This window comes from Chenopodium album, chromosome 3 (genome assembly GCF_948465745.1).
Source record: "Chenopodium album chromosome 3, dcCheAlbu1.1, whole genome shotgun sequence".
NCBI classification, from domain to species: Eukaryota; Viridiplantae; Streptophyta; class Magnoliopsida; order Caryophyllales; family Amaranthaceae; genus Chenopodium; species Chenopodium album.
In genome coordinates this window covers 10,652,453-10,670,654 of record NC_137836.1, presented here as the reverse complement: position 1 = coordinate 10,670,654, position 18,202 = coordinate 10,652,453, and the positions used below count along the sequence as shown (strand labels likewise).

General features: G+C 35.4%; 1 long non-coding RNA gene across 1 annotated transcript; it reads right to left on the bottom strand.

The window, feature by feature from the left end:
- Nucleotides 1-9,513: 9,513 nt before the first annotated feature.
- On the bottom strand, nt 9,514-17,495 carry LOC145623825 (uncharacterized). Its single transcript, XR_014110262.1, has 4 exons — nt 17,315-17,495; nt 10,059-10,140; nt 9,868-9,969; nt 9,514-9,752 (listed from the first exon to the last, which is right to left on the bottom strand). It is a non-coding gene; the product is annotated as an uncharacterized LOC145623825 (long non-coding RNA).
- Between the last annotated feature and the right edge of the window lie 707 nt (nt 17,496-18,202).

The window sequence follows — 18,202 nt, the reverse complement described above, 5'->3', positions numbered from 1 at the left end:
TTTATGCGTGGGTACCTTTTTTGTTTTGTGATTAATATTGGTCGTTGCTTAATTATGGTCCCAAATATTGATAGTTAGTCGCAAATATTTAGCGACTGCAAATTTGGTTTAGAGACTAATTGGTTAGTTGCAAAATCATTAGTCTCAGTAGTCGCTAATTTGTCACAAATAATTAGTTTTGTAGTCGCAAAAATTTGGTCTCGTATGTAGTTGCTAATCCGTCGCAAAAAACATTAGTCTCAATAGTCGCAAATCCGTCACAATAAAACTAGTCTTCGTAGTCGCAAAAGTTTAGTCTCGTAGTCGTAAAAATTTGGTCTTGCAGTCGCTAATCCGTCGCAAAAGTAGTCTTAAAACATTGATCTCTGTAGTTGCTAATCCGTCGCAAATAAATTACGACGGACAATAATTTAGTTGCTAAAGTTTGAAATTTAGTCGCTAAATGATAGTTGCAAAGGCGTTGCAAATCTGTCGCTAAATTTGCGACTGTTCAAAAATTAGTCGCAAATATGGATTTGCGACGAGGTCTTTGGCAACGAACCAAAGTAGTTGCAAATCCGTCGCAAATCCATTTTTGCGACGGATTTGCGACTACTTTGGCCGTCGCTAATTACCCTTTTTCTTGTAGTGAAATGTGGCATGACAGGGCAATGGGGACGTACTTGTCGTACGGCCAAACATTTGGTGGACCTTTACCAGGCTTCTATAAAAGGCAAAGAGAAAAATGCAGAAGCAAATTATGTTAACTAAGAAAATTCTCCTTATCCCAGCCTTGACGTATCTGATTATTTCATGGATAATGCTGAAATTGGAAAAGATTTCATCCTTGGAGAAAATAACAATGCTTAGGTTTCCCATCTACTAATGTAACATATATTATGTTTTAATGTATTTTCTTTATGTCCTGTATTTTAAATTTCTAGTCATGTACTTTTAATCTCCATCATCAATAAAATTTTGTATGATATTATTCTAAACTAATCTCAAATTTATTTTATGAAGATATGGATCTGCCTGAAGTTAGTTCCGAATATCAATGTCTTTTGGACAGTGGAACAACACATACTATCTTGAAGGATAGAATATAATTTTCACAACTAAAGTTGTTTCAAGTGTAAACACTATTTTCGGGTAAGCTAATTTAATTGAAGGATCTGGAAAGGCTTGTATAGTGCTTCCAAATGGAACAAAATTGATAATCAATAATGCTTTATATTCGAGTAAATCTCGAAGAAATCTCATAAGCTTTAAAGATGTACGCCAAAATGGCTATCATCTAGAAACAATGACAACAGATCAAAAAGAGTATATATGCCTCATGGCAGAAAAACATGGCAAGAAACATATATATGAGAAATTGTCAGCGTATTCTTTGGGGTTATATTGTATACACATACGACCCGTGGAAATAAATATGGTATCTAACCAGAAGTTTGATGACAAAAATTTGATTATTTTATGGCATGATCATTTGGGGCATCCAGCAACTGGGATGATGCAAAGAATAATAGCACATTCAGTTGGACATTCAATAAGAAATGTCAAAATTCCTCGATAAGATGAATTAACATGCTCTGCATGTTCACTTGGAAAATTAATAATAAGGTCATCTATGAACAAAATTGCTACCGAATCTCCAAAATTCTTGGAAAGAATTCAGGGATATATATGTGGGCCAATTAATCCGACATGCGGACCATTTCGATATTTCATGGTTTTAATTGATGCTCCTACACGATGGTCACATGTCAGTCTGCTTTCAAGTAGAAATGTTGCCTTTGCAAAATTACTTACCCAAATTATTAATTAAGAGCACAATTCCCAGATCATACAATAAAGAAAAAAAGACTTGACAATGCCGGGGAATTTGAATCCCAAACATTTTATGATTATTGTATGTCAATTGGAATTGATGTTGAACACCTAGTAGCTCATGTTCATACACAAAATGGTCTAGCTGAATCACTAATTAAGAGATTACAATTGATTGCAAGACCATTATTAATGAGGTCAAAATTTCCATCATCTGCTTGGGAACATGCTATAATACATGCAGCGGCGCTAATTAGATTGAGACCTACAACTTATCATACATTTTCACCACTACAACTTGTTTGTGGTCGAGAACCAAGTATCTCACATCTAAAAATCTTTGGTTGTGCTGTATATTGAAGGAGTTTATAGGTACTGATTGCGGAAAATGAATCATATTAAAAAAGTACCTAATCCCAAGATCTAATGCATAACACATAAAGAACATATAATTGTACCTTATAAGCGTGATTCCACGTGCGATCGAGCAAGAACAATGGGAGATAAAGAACCTCTAGCGTGATTCCTCTACTTAATCCATGAGCACGGATTAAACCTCCACTAATGCTAGTTAGTCGTGATTGAACACTTCTATCAACCTTCAACGGAGAAGAGAGACAAACTAACCAAGAACCACCACCTATGGGCGCCGGTCGTACGGACGTGAGGGGAGAGGGAGAGCCGTGAGTGAGGTGAGAGAAAAGGGAGTTTAGGGCTTTAAAAACTGGTTGCCTTGTGTCACAATTTACTGATTGTTAATTGTGACTTATGTCAACCCTAGGCATGGATCTTATTTATAGATCACATCTTTAAATAAGAGTCCATGTCAAGCCCAAAGTCATATCCCTAATCAAACTACTCTAGCCCAAACCTTTTCATGGTATGTCATAATCTCATGAGGCCCAATAATGGGCCTCTAACTTGTTTAACTCAATACTCTTGTGTGTGACCTCATAGGATCCATTCTATAAGGCTTAGGGCTGTTTAACCAACCCAAAGATCAATTGTCATATCTAGCCACAAATATTGACGACCCTATAGAATGAACTAATTATCTCCATAATCGTGATCCTTGATATATCTAGTAATTGCACTTATCGAAGACATAACTCCTTCATATATGTTCCCATTGCTCCACCCTAACGAATAAAAATGGGTCCACAAAGAAGGCTGGGAATTTATATCAGGTTTAAATCCTCCTCTATAATTAAATATCTTGAACCATTGACTGGTGACTTATTCACGGCTAGATTTGCTTACTGTCACTTTAATGAAACAGTATTCTCAGCCTTTGGGGGAGAGAAAGTGGACCCACGTATGAAAGAAATTGAACTTATTTGGAATAAAAGACAACTGTAGATGTTAGACCCACGAACAAATATGTATGAACAAGAAGTTAAGAAAACTGTTCATTTACAAAGTGTTTTAAATCAATTGCCTGATGCATTTGTAGACACAAAGAAGGTGACAAAATCACATATACCAGCAGAAAATGCCCCTACACGTATTGAAATCCCGACTGGTAATAAGGCCATTGAAAATGAATCTCAAGCACACAGAAAGCGTGGGAGACCACTTGGTTCAAAAGATTCTAAGCCAAGGAAATTGAAAAGATTGGATGGAATAGAAAATGAGACTAATGATGTTCCCCGTCAGAAGGTCAAGAAAGACCAAATGTGGATGAAAGTAAAGAAAATGATGATAATCCAAAAGGGCACGAACAAGAAGACAAACCTACGGGGAATGAACAAGACGTTCAAAATATCAATAACAATGAAATTTCAATGAATTGCGTCTCTACCAAGACTCAGTGGAATAGGAAAGATGTTATCGTGGATGAAATATTTGTAAATTCCATCGCAATCGACATTGTGTCTGATGAAAATGATGTTGAACTAAGAATAGTAGAAGAATGTTGACGTAGGACTGATTCGCCAAAGTGGAAGGAGGCAATGCTAGCTGAGTTAAAGTCACTTGAAAAACGAGAAGTTTTTGAAAAAATAACCCTTTCACCAGCAGGTGTAAAGCCCGTTGGATACAAATGATTATTTGTGAGAAAACGTAATGAGAAAAATGAGATAGTTAGATACAAGGCAAGACTTGTAGCCCAAGGATTTTCTCAAATTCCAGGGATTGATTATGAAGAAACATATTCTCCAGTATTTGATGCAACTACATTAAGATTTCTGGTAAGTTTGTCAGTCACAAAGGAACTGCAAATGGGATTAATGGATGTAGTGACTGCGTATTTGTATGGGTCACTAGATTCAAACATTTACATGAAAGTCCTCGAAGGACTAAAACTACCAGAAAACCAAAAGCCTAAAACTAAAACAATTGCTTTCCATAAAACTAAAAAGGTAACTTTATGGATTGAAACAATCTAGAAGGATGGGGTAGAACCGTCTAAGTGAATACATTATGAGAGAAGGATTCAAGAACAACCAAGTTAGTCCCTGTGTTTCCATAAAGCGATCACAATCCGGATTCGCTATCATTGCAGTTTATGTTGATGATTTGAATATCATTGGAACCCCAAATGAACTCGAAAAACTGCAAAATACTTGATGAAAGAATTTGAGATGATGAAAGACCTTGGGAAAACCAAATTTTGCCTTGGACTACAAATTGAGCACTAGAGTCACGGTATTTTTATCCATCAATCAGACTATACAGAAAGAGTTTTGAAAAGATTCTTCATGGACAAAGCAACTCCAACAAACTTCCCAATGGTTGTTGTTCTTTGAATATGAAAAATATGATCCATTCAGACACCGAGAATAAAATGAAAATATTCTGGGTCCAGAAGTACCATACTTAAGTGCAATTGGAGCCTTAATGTACTTATCTAACAACACTAGACCCGACATAGCTTTCTCTATGAACTTGTTAGCCAGGCACAGCAATGCACCAACATATAGGCATTGGAAGGGAGTTCGACACTTACTCCGGTACCTACGAGGGACACAAGACCTTGGTTTATATTATTAATTCAATCGAAACAAGATGCTGCTCTCATTGGGTACGCAAACGCTAGATACTTATCGGATCCTCAAAATGCCAAGTCACAAAATGGATATGTGTTCACTTATGGCAGCACTGCAATTTCATGGAAATCAACAAAGCAGACATTGACTGCGACATCCTCAAATCATGCAGAATTGATAGCCCTCTATGAAGCAGGACGAGAATGTGTATGGCTGAGGTCGATAATCAGTAATATCCAAAAGGAGTGTGGAATGAACACAATAATCGATTACCCAACCATCATATTTGAAGACAATACATCATGCATTGCTCAAGTAACTGAAGGATATTTTAATGGAGATAAAACAAAACATATTGCCTCAAAACTATTCTTCACACATGATATGCAAAAGGACGAGGATATATATATCCAACAAATTTTTGTGACAATCTTGCCGACCTGTTCACCAAATCGCTTCCTTTGAAGAAATTTGAGCAGTTAGTTCACAAAATCGGAATGCGACATCTTCGCGAACTATGCTGAAATCAGGGGGAGTATTATATGTGCTGCACTCTTTTTCCCTTCGATCAGGTTTTTATCCCACTGGGTTTTTCTGAGAAGGTTTTAACGAGGCAGTACCAAAGCATATAATACAATATCGTTGTACTCTTTTTGCTTAGCTATAGTTTTTATCCCATAGGGTTTTACCTAGCGAGGTTTTTAATGAGGCAACAAATACCTTTTTATGTATAAGTATGGGCATTCAAGGGGGAGTGTTAGAAGATAATGTGAATGTCAATTATTGATTTAATGTTACAATGCTCATATGAGTCCAAACCCTTGTGAACTCATATGGCTATATGTATGTAATTATTGTACTCCTCGTTGAACACTCATGGCTATATAAAGAGTGTCATGTAAGTGTAAATGGCACAAGAAAATTTACCGGAGCAACACTACCAATTTCCCCATCTTCACTTACTCCTTCTTTATTTCTCTGAATAAAACTTTATATCGGTAAATATTTAACAATAGAAATATATTGACCTTTAAGCGGTCTTCCACAAATATAGCAACCTTTGGATTATCCCAATATTACGGTCTTTGACTCTGATCTTTCATAAACAGGACGTAACTGATTGGTGACCTACTAAAAGGGTTAAGATCGAGTGACACGTGTCACCTTTTAATTAGTCAGTTACTTTTTTTTTTGTAACTTTACAATTTTCTTAATTAAAAATTGTGATTTTAATAATAAAAAAGCTAAAAAAAACAACCCCCCTTCCCTACCAGTGCAACCCCTCCCCCACACCCCCACCTCGACAGCCCCTATCGCCGGCATCAGACCACCTCAACCCACCGGCTCAAGTCATCGCCGGCATCAGACCACCTCAACCCACCGGCTCAAGTCATCGCCGGCGATCTCCATCCCGCCTTCCACATCCCCACCGAAGACCCCCAAACCCGTGCACTCGCCAAACCCCCTCCATCACCGAAACCCTATTTAAAACCTCTCCCTTACCGTCGAAACCCCCAACCGCTGCTCCCCCACCCTCGAACCCTAGCTACTAGGATTTTTCGAGGGTGGAGGATATGTAGGTGGGGGTTTCGACGGTGATAGATGGGTTTTAATTAAGGTTTCGGTGAGAGAGTGAGGGGGTTCGGCAAGGGATGGTGGTTTAGGGGTGAGGCGCGCGACGATTGTGACAAGGGAAGGACAGCGTGCCGGCGAGGTGTTGTTGGAGCTGGGCATCGGTTGGAATCGCAGTTGGTGGTGGGAGAGGGGATTGACGATGGGTTGTCAATTGGTGGGGCAAAGGTATCCTAGTCAAGGTGGGGCTCAGGTTGGGGTTATCGACTAAAGGGGAGTCAGTGGCTGGGGTTGATGGGTTCTGGGCGCCGGCGACGGTGTGGGGTCGATGGTGGAAGCTAGGGAGGAAAAGGTGGCACTTGGTGGTGGCTGGTTTTTTTATTTTGTTTTTTTAATTTTACAATTTTCATTTTTTAATCTTAATTTTTTAAAAATTTTTATTGGGAAATTCTCAATGGTAGCCCTCTACTTTTGCTTTTTCCCAATGGTACCCAATTTTTTTTCGCATTCTCAATGGTAGCCTTCAACTTTTTAAAAAGTTGCAACCGTAACCTTATTAAGTCTAAACCGTTAAATATCCGTTAACTTTAACTATTGTCAACCATTTTCTCTCTCCTAACCATTTTCTCTCTCCTTCCCTTCACTCATCTTCCTTGGCAGCACCTCCAACCCCAAAACCCTCCACCCGCAAACCACTACATCTCCGTCCCTCCTTTCCACCGCAACAACCACCCCCTCTCCATTCCCCCTCCACTCAACCGCAACAACCTCCCATAGTCCCAAGAAATTGGCCACCAATAACCCCAAAACCCACCACGAAATTAGCCATCCACCCTACCCACGAAAACACCCCCATGGAACCGCCGCCCAACAAAACCCCACCCAAGAAACCCGCAACTCACAATATTACCACCCAACCCATGAAAATCACCACCCATGTATGCACGAAAACCCCATCCACGAAAAATACTCCCACGAAAATGAAGAACCCTAGAATTTGATTGAAAATAAAAGGGGGAGAATGGAGAAATGAAGAGCACTTCATATTTCAGAGAATTAAACAATTGAAAGTTTGGAGGTTTATGGACATTTACACATTTATCAAATAATAATGGTGATGAAGGTGGAGAGATAAATCTATGGAGTTTGGAGGTTGAAGGAAGAGGAGAAATAAGGAGGATGGAGGTATTTGTGTGTGGGGGTATTTTTAGAATTTTGTTTTTTTTTTTTTCTTTTTGTTTTTTTTTTTTAAATTATTGGAATAGTTAACTTGTTTAGTATTCCGTAGACCGTAGTTAGTTTTAACGGAAATTTAACAGAAAATCATCATTAAGGTTACAGTTGTAAAAATGTGAAAGTTTAGGGCTACTAAAGAGAACTGAAAAAAAAATTGGCTACCATTGGGAAAAAGCAAAAGTAGAGGGCTACCATTGAGAATTTCCCATTTTTATTTAATATTAAAATAATTTAAATAAAAATCAGTTTTTTGAAAAAAAAAAAAGAAAAAAATCCTAACCTGTAACAATGTGACACGTGTCTAATGCTAACCTTTTAAACAGGTTAATGATTTTTTTATCCTATTTATGGAAGATCAGATTCAAAGGTCGTAATATTGTGGGATAATATAAAGGTCGTTAGATTTATCGTACAAAACTTTTGCATGCCCTCGGTTTACAATAATTTTATTGTGCATCGAACATTTTTCAAAAAGTGACCCATAATTTCACAAAGTGATCCCTTTTTCACAAAAGTGACTCTTTTTTTTTAAAAAAAAAAAACCGACCCTTTTTTTTTTTCACAAAAGTGACCCATATTTTACAAAAACGCACTAATGTCCTGACATGCAAAAGTTGTATCACCTAATCAAAAGTAATTCCTAAAACCACTAACTAAAATAGATAGGGAAGTAGGGTCGAATCCACAAGGAAACGAGTCTTTTTATTCCTAATTAATTAATATAATCTAGATTATAGAGTAACAAATTATTATTATCGAAGGGAAACTAAACTACTTAAGAGTAAAAGTGGGAAAGAATAAAAGTAGGAGGATAAACAATGAATAAAAGACCTAGGGCATAGGTTCTCCAATAAATAATATTCAAGGGTAAAACATAATAATCAATGCATCAATGCATCAATTAACCAGATCATAAAGGGCTTTCGCTACGTATTACAATCACAGAATTAATCTACCGGTATTAAATCTCATCATCTCTCGAATCTCGACTTAACCATTTATAAATTAACCTGCCTATTGAAACTAAGCCTAAATATCAATTCTTATCTCTCGAATCTCGAATTAATATTGCTAAACTCATACATAAAAGACTTGCGCAAATCTAGTTGCATAGCATTAAATCAATCAATATGAAATTAATCTAGCATTGACAATCAACAACAATAAATTACCCCTTCATATTATTTCTGGATCCCATAAACCCTAGAATTAAACTACTCGTGCATAATTAAAACTATACTAAACAAAACAATTAAAGAAGACATGATTAAGATCAAAGCAAAGAAAATACACTAGTAGAAAAAGTGCTATTTGTAACTGGCGAAATAGACTTTTTGTAACTGGCATTGTTGGTTGCGAATGCCACCGTTACAACTAGTGGAAATTATTCGTAACCGGCCAATGTTAGTTACAAATAATGTATTATTTGTAACTGGCTTAACCCAACGCCAGTTACAAAAAGTCTATTTTCCAAGTAAGAAATCACACTATTCGTAACTGGCATTAAGTTACGTCGGTTACAATAAAGGTATTATTAGTAACTGACAAATCATAACGCCAGTTACGAATATATTTTTTATTTTAAAAAAAAAAAATACTTTTAGTAATTAGCACTAGATTACGCTAGTTACTAATAAATAATTTTTTTTATATAAATATTTGATTCGAATACAAGAATGGTAGTATATCCTACCAAACGCCCCATCGTCAAATGGGTTATAACCTGTTACAATTCAACCAACAAAACAAGTACTCCGAATACTTCCATATAACTTAAATTCCCCCACAACATACAATACAAACACTCTAAATAGTTCCACACAACTCGAATTATTCATCCACAACCATATAATACAACAAAATTAACTATACTTTAATTTCCAAAAAAACAATTAAATTTGATTAAAAGGCATGTATTTATAATTTAGAAATGTAATAACAATAACCAATAGGCTAAATAAAATTTAAGTAGATATATAAAAATGTGTTATATTGTTTTATTAAGCTAAATGCAATTAATCATAACATCGATTAATAAGATAACTAGTCTTGCAACAAAAAAATAAGCCTAAAATACTTAGCCCATTGTTCTTGAATCTCATCCAATTCTACATCGTTTTAGGCGGCAAGTCTTGCCAAATACTCCTGCAAATATAAAAAAAATACGTGTATATATATTATACTTTATAAAGATAAAACATCAACCAAAACTCGTATAAAGCATTTTAGCTTGCACAGAAGAGGTAAATTCATCACTAACCTCTTTCAAATTACCCTTGCAATCGCTATGGAAAGATACTATCTCATATATATATCTCATCACATAATAAGCACATTCGGTATCACCACATTTTTGAGCACACTAATTCAAATGAACATAGTACAATTATTTAATAAATTAAATAGTACTTTCATTACTAATAGAATTAAAATCAAGAATTATACGCTTACCTCCATTCTTATGTGTAGTAATTGTGGCTTACTCATTTTGAAAGCATTTCCTTTGAGGTTTGACCTATATACATTGTAAGGTCTAAAAAAAATATAAAAAGCATTAGATTAAATGAATGAAAAATAACTTTTAATTACATGCATATGAGTACGTAGTACTAGGAATGTTGTGTACTAACAAGATGTAAAGATGATGGTCGTATAATTGTTAAGGCACAAGACTTGGGCTCTTAGTGGCGAGCTCAAACGTAGTTTCTCTCTCTCTCCTTCCTTCCAAAACCTAACTCTCCATTACTTGTATAACAGATGTCACGTTCTAAATCATACTGCTAAATGAGCTTCTGAATTTTGCAGATGATTCTTAACAGCGTCGCTTGGGATGTTTGGGTAATATCTCTCGACCATACCCAATCTCATAAACAACTAATGCTTGTGTGCAATAGTATTCACTTACAGATACAACTCACACTAATATGCAATAAGATTTACTTTAAGCTACAACTAACTTTTCACCCTTTACATGATTGATGACATTTCTTTGCTTAGAACTGGAAATATTTGAAATTTTGCTGACTATTAGATCATCAAAACTATTTGCACAGGTCATTTATGCAGTAGCCGGGCTTTCAGTGTTCGTTGTTTTCACAAACCCTTGTGTAAGTCTCTCATATTTACCTTCACTGTTGTCTCTAATGTCTTCTAGCACATAACAGAGACTGCTAAACGTGTGCAAATGCGTAGCATTGCCTCCAAACAAGTAGGAGAAAGTGAACAGGTAAAATTCCTGACACTTCTAAAGATTCAAGTATCATTGCTCTAATTTTCTTATTCAGAAAGGTCAAATGCTCCAAGCTCCTACATACTGTTTCCCTTGCAGAAATTCTTTTCTGATTGTTCTCTTGTCACATTTTTCTACTTGTGTTTGCTGTTCTCAGGGTAAGGCTCAAGGATGCATCTCAGGGATAGGTTCTTTGGCCAATATCATATCTCCATTGGTTTTTAGCCCTCTAACTGGTAGGTCAAATTCAAATTTCTTTTCCTTTTCCCAAAAGAGGAGCAAATAACCTTAATTGTTTCTTTCCTATGCCGTCAGCTAATTTCCTCTCAGACAAAGCACCATTCCATTTCCCCGGTTTTAGCCTGTTGTGTATCGCGTTATGCACGGTAAGGCCTCCTACCTCCTCGACTGACATGAAAATGACCAAGGGAAAATTATAAGACTAGATATGGGCTTTCCTCATGGATGATAGAATTCATTATTTTACCAAGGAATTTGAAGAAAATGCTAAATTTGGTGCAGGCAATGGCTTTCCTTCAAAGTCTAATGATAAGGGCAACTTCGAAGATTTCAAGCAACATGGTAGCCTAGGCAACAGATAGAGTTCTAGTAAGAATAACATCTACTTTTTCAGAATGTAAGGTGGGAATCTCACAGAATGAAGAGTAATATACATACTGAGGTATGCTGCCAAGACAGAAGGAGCTGGGCCAGTATTAAGAACCAAGTCAGAAGGCAATCACCAAGGCATGTATATCAGATTTCCCATGATTATGTTGTATATATAGAGGGCAAGTTTATAAAAGACCCCAATTTAGCTAGTCTGTGTTTTTCTAAATAGGATAGCTAGATAATTTCTTATTTCAAAGGGATTTTTGATGATTACAATCTCTATGTGCAGCTAGACCACATAATTACATAAATCAAAAGCACCTTTACGCACTCAACAACCTTTCAGGGCAGATTTCCATCCAGCCTACATACATATAAATTCACAATCGGACAAATCACTTCCACACAAATAAACAGAATTATAATATTCTTAACTTTACGATATCCAAAAGAAGGCTATTCCCCCAAAGGTATATTACACTCTTCATGAGGATATCAATTTCTGATGAAAAGTGTACTATGATATACAGAATCCTTAATGATAAGAATTTTTACTCGTTTTCCAATAATTCCTAAAACCTTATAGTTTTATTAAAAATATATGCAATACTATAATAATTTAAAGTATCCTCCTATACAAGGCAAGGTTTTAAGCATCAAATTGAAGCATAGAGTGAAAAATGAAGCCCAAACTGAATGCATACTCAAGAACTCTAGTACATGGAAATAACCGAGCTGCAACTAAATCTAATCCAATTTAGAACGAGTGACTCATTCTCAACTCCAGTTAAACTTAAAGATTTTATTGAGCTATATGGACACAGTAGATAATTTAACAGAAAATGTTCACAAGTACAATAAACCTATGTTACAACTATTGAGATTCAGATACATAGATGCAGAAGAGGAGAAAATGAGCTTAGCGGTTTTCAATGACTTGGTATTGGCTCATCAATCTCAAGAAAAAACAATCGAGTGGCTGCAGTGAATCGTCCACACAAAGCAGCCCCATGACAAAAACGGATGCAAAGTCATCCAAGAAAACCCATGAAATAGTCTCAGTTGTATCCTAGATCCTATGTACTTTGATTATGAAGCTTGGTAATTATAAGATGTTTCTGAATTACTGATCATCATGGTTTTAGCCTTAACAGAATCTTAATAGTATCAACCTGATTCTACAATGTTGACCTGTCAAGCCGGAAATCTCCAACCTTGCTCCCTCTCCTTACGGTTTTAGACAGGAAAAACAAACATTAATAAACACACACAAGTTAAGAGCATATATTTCTTCTCATCAGAATCATTATTAGACACTAAAGTGCAAGAGTACAACCATAAGGATAACATCCGACACGAGAAATAACAGATTTCGATCTAAAACCTACAAAAATTTCACTCAAAAATGCCAAATCCAAACCTATGGACGTTTAATTAAATTGAAGGACAAAGGACTCTAACAACTTAATTAACACACTTTCAAATTGATTGGCTACTGTTTAATGATGAAAACAGATTACAAACCAATGAAATCAGGTCAGTAAGGTTAAGTAGTAAGATTAAATCAGATGATCAATCATCAAAAGTTCGAAATGATCATTAATTCGTAATAACGATGAAAAGATGTCATTAATCCGATCTGAAAACACCAGAAATTGATCAAATTACATCCCCTAACATCAATCAAATGAGCAGCCTAATTCTTTAATTAGGTCAAAATAATCTTAAAACAAATCAAAAATTGAGAATTCACACTATTTTCTCACATAATGAAAGCGCTGAATTCTTCATAAGTCTATAGGGCTGTAGGATTTTATAGTCAAGCATAACAAATCACACCAAAATCAACATATACTAGCAGTCTTAACATCACATGGTCATGAACAATTTCTGGAACAATCAGTAGCACAGAGCACAAGCAGCCGCCACATGACAGCAACAACAAGACAAAAAATGACCACTAAGAATTGTGGGAGGAAGTCTGAAATTCAGTGAAGCCACATAGGCAGTAGATGACAAAACTAGTGATTATATTAGGGTATTTGGTAAGAGGAATGCTTGGTATAAAAGGAGAGAGTATGGTATGAGAATGTTATGCCGATTTTGATGTTATCATAGATTAGTAAGTAGTAGTAGTAGTAGAGTAGTGCAAGATTCAATCTTTAAATTAGCAATCTTTATCTAGCTTAACTTGTAGCCTCCATTACAATATTAATCAAAAGAAAGTCCAAGCTTTTCTCTCTACTTTGTGAGTTACTATTACATTGAGTATCTTAAGCTTCGAGTCTACAACATAGAGCTTTGGTTTCTCTAGGCTTCATAAGTCATGAATGCAGGTGCGACCAACCAGTGGTTGCGAATTCAGTTTTGAAAGTCAGTTCTGAAAGCCAACTCTAATTTTTAGCTCTGAATTCAGTTCTGAAAGTCAGCTCTGAATTTTGTTCGGAAAGTCAGTTCTGAATTCAGTTCTGATTTTTAGTTTTGAATTCAGTTCTGATTATGGTCTGTAATGAGCGATAAGCACATCCCCACCCCTAGCACAATTTTTCAGGAATAATTTGTCAGAGGCGGTTTTTTTTAAAAAATGGCAAGAATGGTAATCAGCTAAGCATTATATGAACTCCAAAGTCTAAACAGACAACTACATATTTGAGAGCGACCCTTCTACATGGTTCCTGAGCAACCCACCACATTTCCCTAGAGCAACTATAGATTGCAATAACACAAAATGATATCTAAAACATTTCCATCTCATCTTTCAATTTCCAAATAGTGAATGTCTCATTAAACCATATCAACTTTGATATCTTAAGGCAATATACAAGGGCAGGTGTAGACACCCATTTGTGTCTCCCCAAAACCAAACCCGGTGATGAGTGTCTTTCACGTCGAATCATAATCGAATGAAACGAAAGTGTGGAAAGGTCTAGTGTTGCGAAAAGTTTTATTTCTTTTCTCTTCTCCCTGTTTTTGAAAACTTTATTTTAAGAAAACAGTCAATCCAGTTTGGTTGGTCCATGATATGGGTCCAATAGTGGTGTAGTTGGATGGGGCTTGCAAAGACCTTTCCAACGATATATTATAAGCCCAATTCCGATGAATGTTAAGGAAATTATGGCCAATTTACTAAACTGGGTCCGGTTTGAGCTTTATGTACGACCCAATGATCTAGGGGAGGGCCTAATACAATTTATCATTCCTAATGCAATTAGGAATGGTTTTAGTCTTCTAGAACATTCTAGAAGGTTCTCATCATTTCTAATTCAATTAGGACTCTTCAGAGTTTTAATCAAGATCAAATAGCATTTTCGAAGAAATTATATTATTTTATCTTCCAGTACGGTAAACTTATCAGATTTTCGAAAACGCGTTGAAATCCAGTTTGGCGTCCAACCCCAGGCCTTGGCGCCAGACGCTAGCCATTGGCGCCTGACGCTAGCCACTGGTGCCTGGCGCCAGTTAGCCAGGGTTGGCGCCAATGCTGTTTTGTGATCTTCATACTCTGTTTTGTTAAATTATCTTTTTTGGATGATTTTCTCTATAAATATCGTATCAAAAACTCCGTTTTCGATCATCAACTCTCTTTATTCACCAATTCTCCTCATTCTACAATTCATTCATCATCTTTCATCAATTCTCAATAACATTAATTCTTTTAGCATTCAATTCTTTCTTGCTTTTTCACACAAAATTCCGCATTCACAAGATCTAGAAACACCTAACCATATTCGAAGTTGCCTTCGCCCTAGACGTGAAAGGTTTTAATTTCTGAGGGTTTGGTCCCAAATCTCTTTTTCAATTATTTAATTTAATTGTTTGATTTATTATTTTCCTTGAAGTTACTAACGTGTGTATTTTGTAATTAGAAAGAGGTACGAGGCATCCAAGTAAGTACTTTAATTGATTTATTGATATTACGATGTAGAAATCATGTTTACATTGTTGTTATGATTCCTAGTATCATGTCTAGGTTATTTTTAATATTAAATATGATTGTTGCGATGCTTCCTATGTTCTTCCTAATATTTATTCATGTTAGTATCATGTTAGGGTTAAAGATTTGATTTTTATTGCTTAGTGACATGCTAGGGTTTGTTATTAATCTGGTTAGTATCATGCCTAGGATCTTACTTTTATTATGCTTTAACATGAATATTGTTATAATTATGATTATTATTAATTATGATTGCCATGATTATGATATTCGTTATTGTTCATGATTATTTTAGTTATAATTATTATTGATTATTATTATGTTGCTTGATACATATTATATTTATTCTTTATTGCTTGATCACGCCTTTTATGCATGTTAAAGGGAATTGGTATTTGTAATCGCGCTTAATAAGATAATTAATAATCTTGTTAGGTTAATTATGATTATAATTCAAGTGATCGCCAATAATAGTTTATATGTGCATTAAATTCAACCAACATAGATAAACAGGTTTAGGGTAAATCTATTGATTGCATGTTAATCAGAAAGCGCACATGAATACGATCAGAATAAAGTAGAGGCCTATTATTAGGGCAGATTCAATCTCTTTTAGGTTGGATTTGTACCTTCATCCCCGGACCCTTATTTGGTTCATGACCTTATGGAGTTGACGATCTCTTGGATCGTTAAGGGGTGTAACCTTCACCTCGTGATGGTTTACAAGTTCCTTAAAAACTTGTTGGCGACTCTTTTGCTCTATCTTCTTCCCTTTTGGACGCCACCGTACTTTAGTGTATGATCACAGTGGGGTTCAAGCTAGTGGGATTTTAAAGGCTTGAAACTATTCCCTACGGCAGGCATCAGGGTATATGCCCAATTACAAAGCCAGGAATCGATAACTAAAATTGCATCATCAAGGCCTATCCTCCCCTGCAAAGCTCAGCTCGCTAACTTAAAAGTTCACTTTGAAACTTTCCAGAAACTGTGAAGCAGTCTAGCCAGAGGCAGACAAGCAACAAGAAATAAATTGTATCTAGACTTCATAAAATTGGAAATCAAAATATATTACCCGCCTAAAATAGATGGGGCAACATCAACAAACATAAGAAAGAATCTCCACATCTATAATTAGAGATAACAAAAACTTCTTAACAGCTACCACACTAATTTACTGACATTGGTGACTTGGTGAGTATATCAGAATATTAGGCTATCCACACTAATTTGAAATCAGCTCTGAATTCAGTTCTGATTTTCAGTTCTGAATTCAGTTCTAATTTTCAGTTCTGAATTCAGTTCTTATTTTCAGTTCTAACTTCAGTTCTGATTTTCAGTTATGAATTCAGTTCTGATTTTTAGTTCTAAATTCCGTTCTGATTTTCAGTTCGGATTATCAATTCTGCATTCATTCATCTCATGTGATAATAATTAAGAGTTCAATTACTCAGTCAAATGAAGGTTTACCTCTAACAAACGAGGACTTAGCTCCATTGGATTGGTTGAGGAAGATGGGGAAGGTTGAGCATCATTTACTTGCAAATCATTAGCATTCAAAGATAAGAATTTACACATACAGTCTCACACACACACACACACAATCTCTCTCACACACACACAGTCTCTCTCTTTCTCACACACACACATAGCTGTCACACAAACTACGAGATTCTTTAAAAAAAATCAGTATTAAGGTTTGTCAGGGTCCTTATGATCCCGTTTTACTGAAAGCTTGGGAACATTAGAGAACACAGCAACACCAGCTCCAAAAATTCGCCCAAATAACACAATTTTGATTATATTTGTTCGAAATTATTCATGAAAACCTAATTTTCTTTGTTATTAATTGAAAACAACAACATTCAATTCGAATTTACAAGTAAAACCACTAATTCGAAAGTACAAGAACCCTAATTCAAAAGGAACACATACCTCAAAACCTTGATAAAAATCCACTAAAGGTGATCCCAAATTCGAACAAACCAAAACAACAATGGATAGAGTGAGATGCAGCGAAGGAGGAGGAGGTAGGAGCACTAAAGGAGTAGGAGGAGCAGTATGTGAAGGAGAAGCAGTTCGTTGGAGCGAAAGTTTGAGTAGTTTTTGTTTTTTTTTTCCCAGCAAATTTACTGGAATTCAATACAAATTATTATTATTATTATTTTTTTAAAACCTTTAATCATAATTTAAATGAAATTAAATAAAATTAATAGAAAGTAGAAACTTAATATTTGTTGCTTAAAAAAAACAAAAATTATTGTTTGACTTATTATTTGTAACTGACGTTTGTAAGCTAGTTACAAACTTTTTTGTTCCAATTTTCATTGACTTATTATTTGTAACTGGTGTTTGTAAGCTAGTTACAAATGTTTTGGTCAAATTTTCTTTGACTTAATATTTGTAACTGGCGTTTATAAGCTAGTTACAAACGCTTTGGTCAAACTTTCTTTGACTTAATATTTGTAACTTGCGTTTGTAAGCTAGTTACAAAATTTTTAGTCAAAGTTTTTTAGACTTAATATTTGTAACTGACATTTATTTAGTCAGTTACTAATAAAACTTCAAGCAATGATAAACCACATATTCGTAACTGACATTTACAACGTTGGTTACTAATATCATGAAATTTGTAACTGGCATTATGTTAGTCGGTTACTATTGCTGCTTTCGTAACTAGCATAATATACGCCATTTACTAATAGGGCGTTACAAATAGCACTTTTTCTACTAGTGATAAGTGATAAAGGAGAGAAGAGATAGTACCAAAAGAAGAAAATATAAAATTGCATAAACCCAGAGTTTAGGGAGAGAAATAAAAGA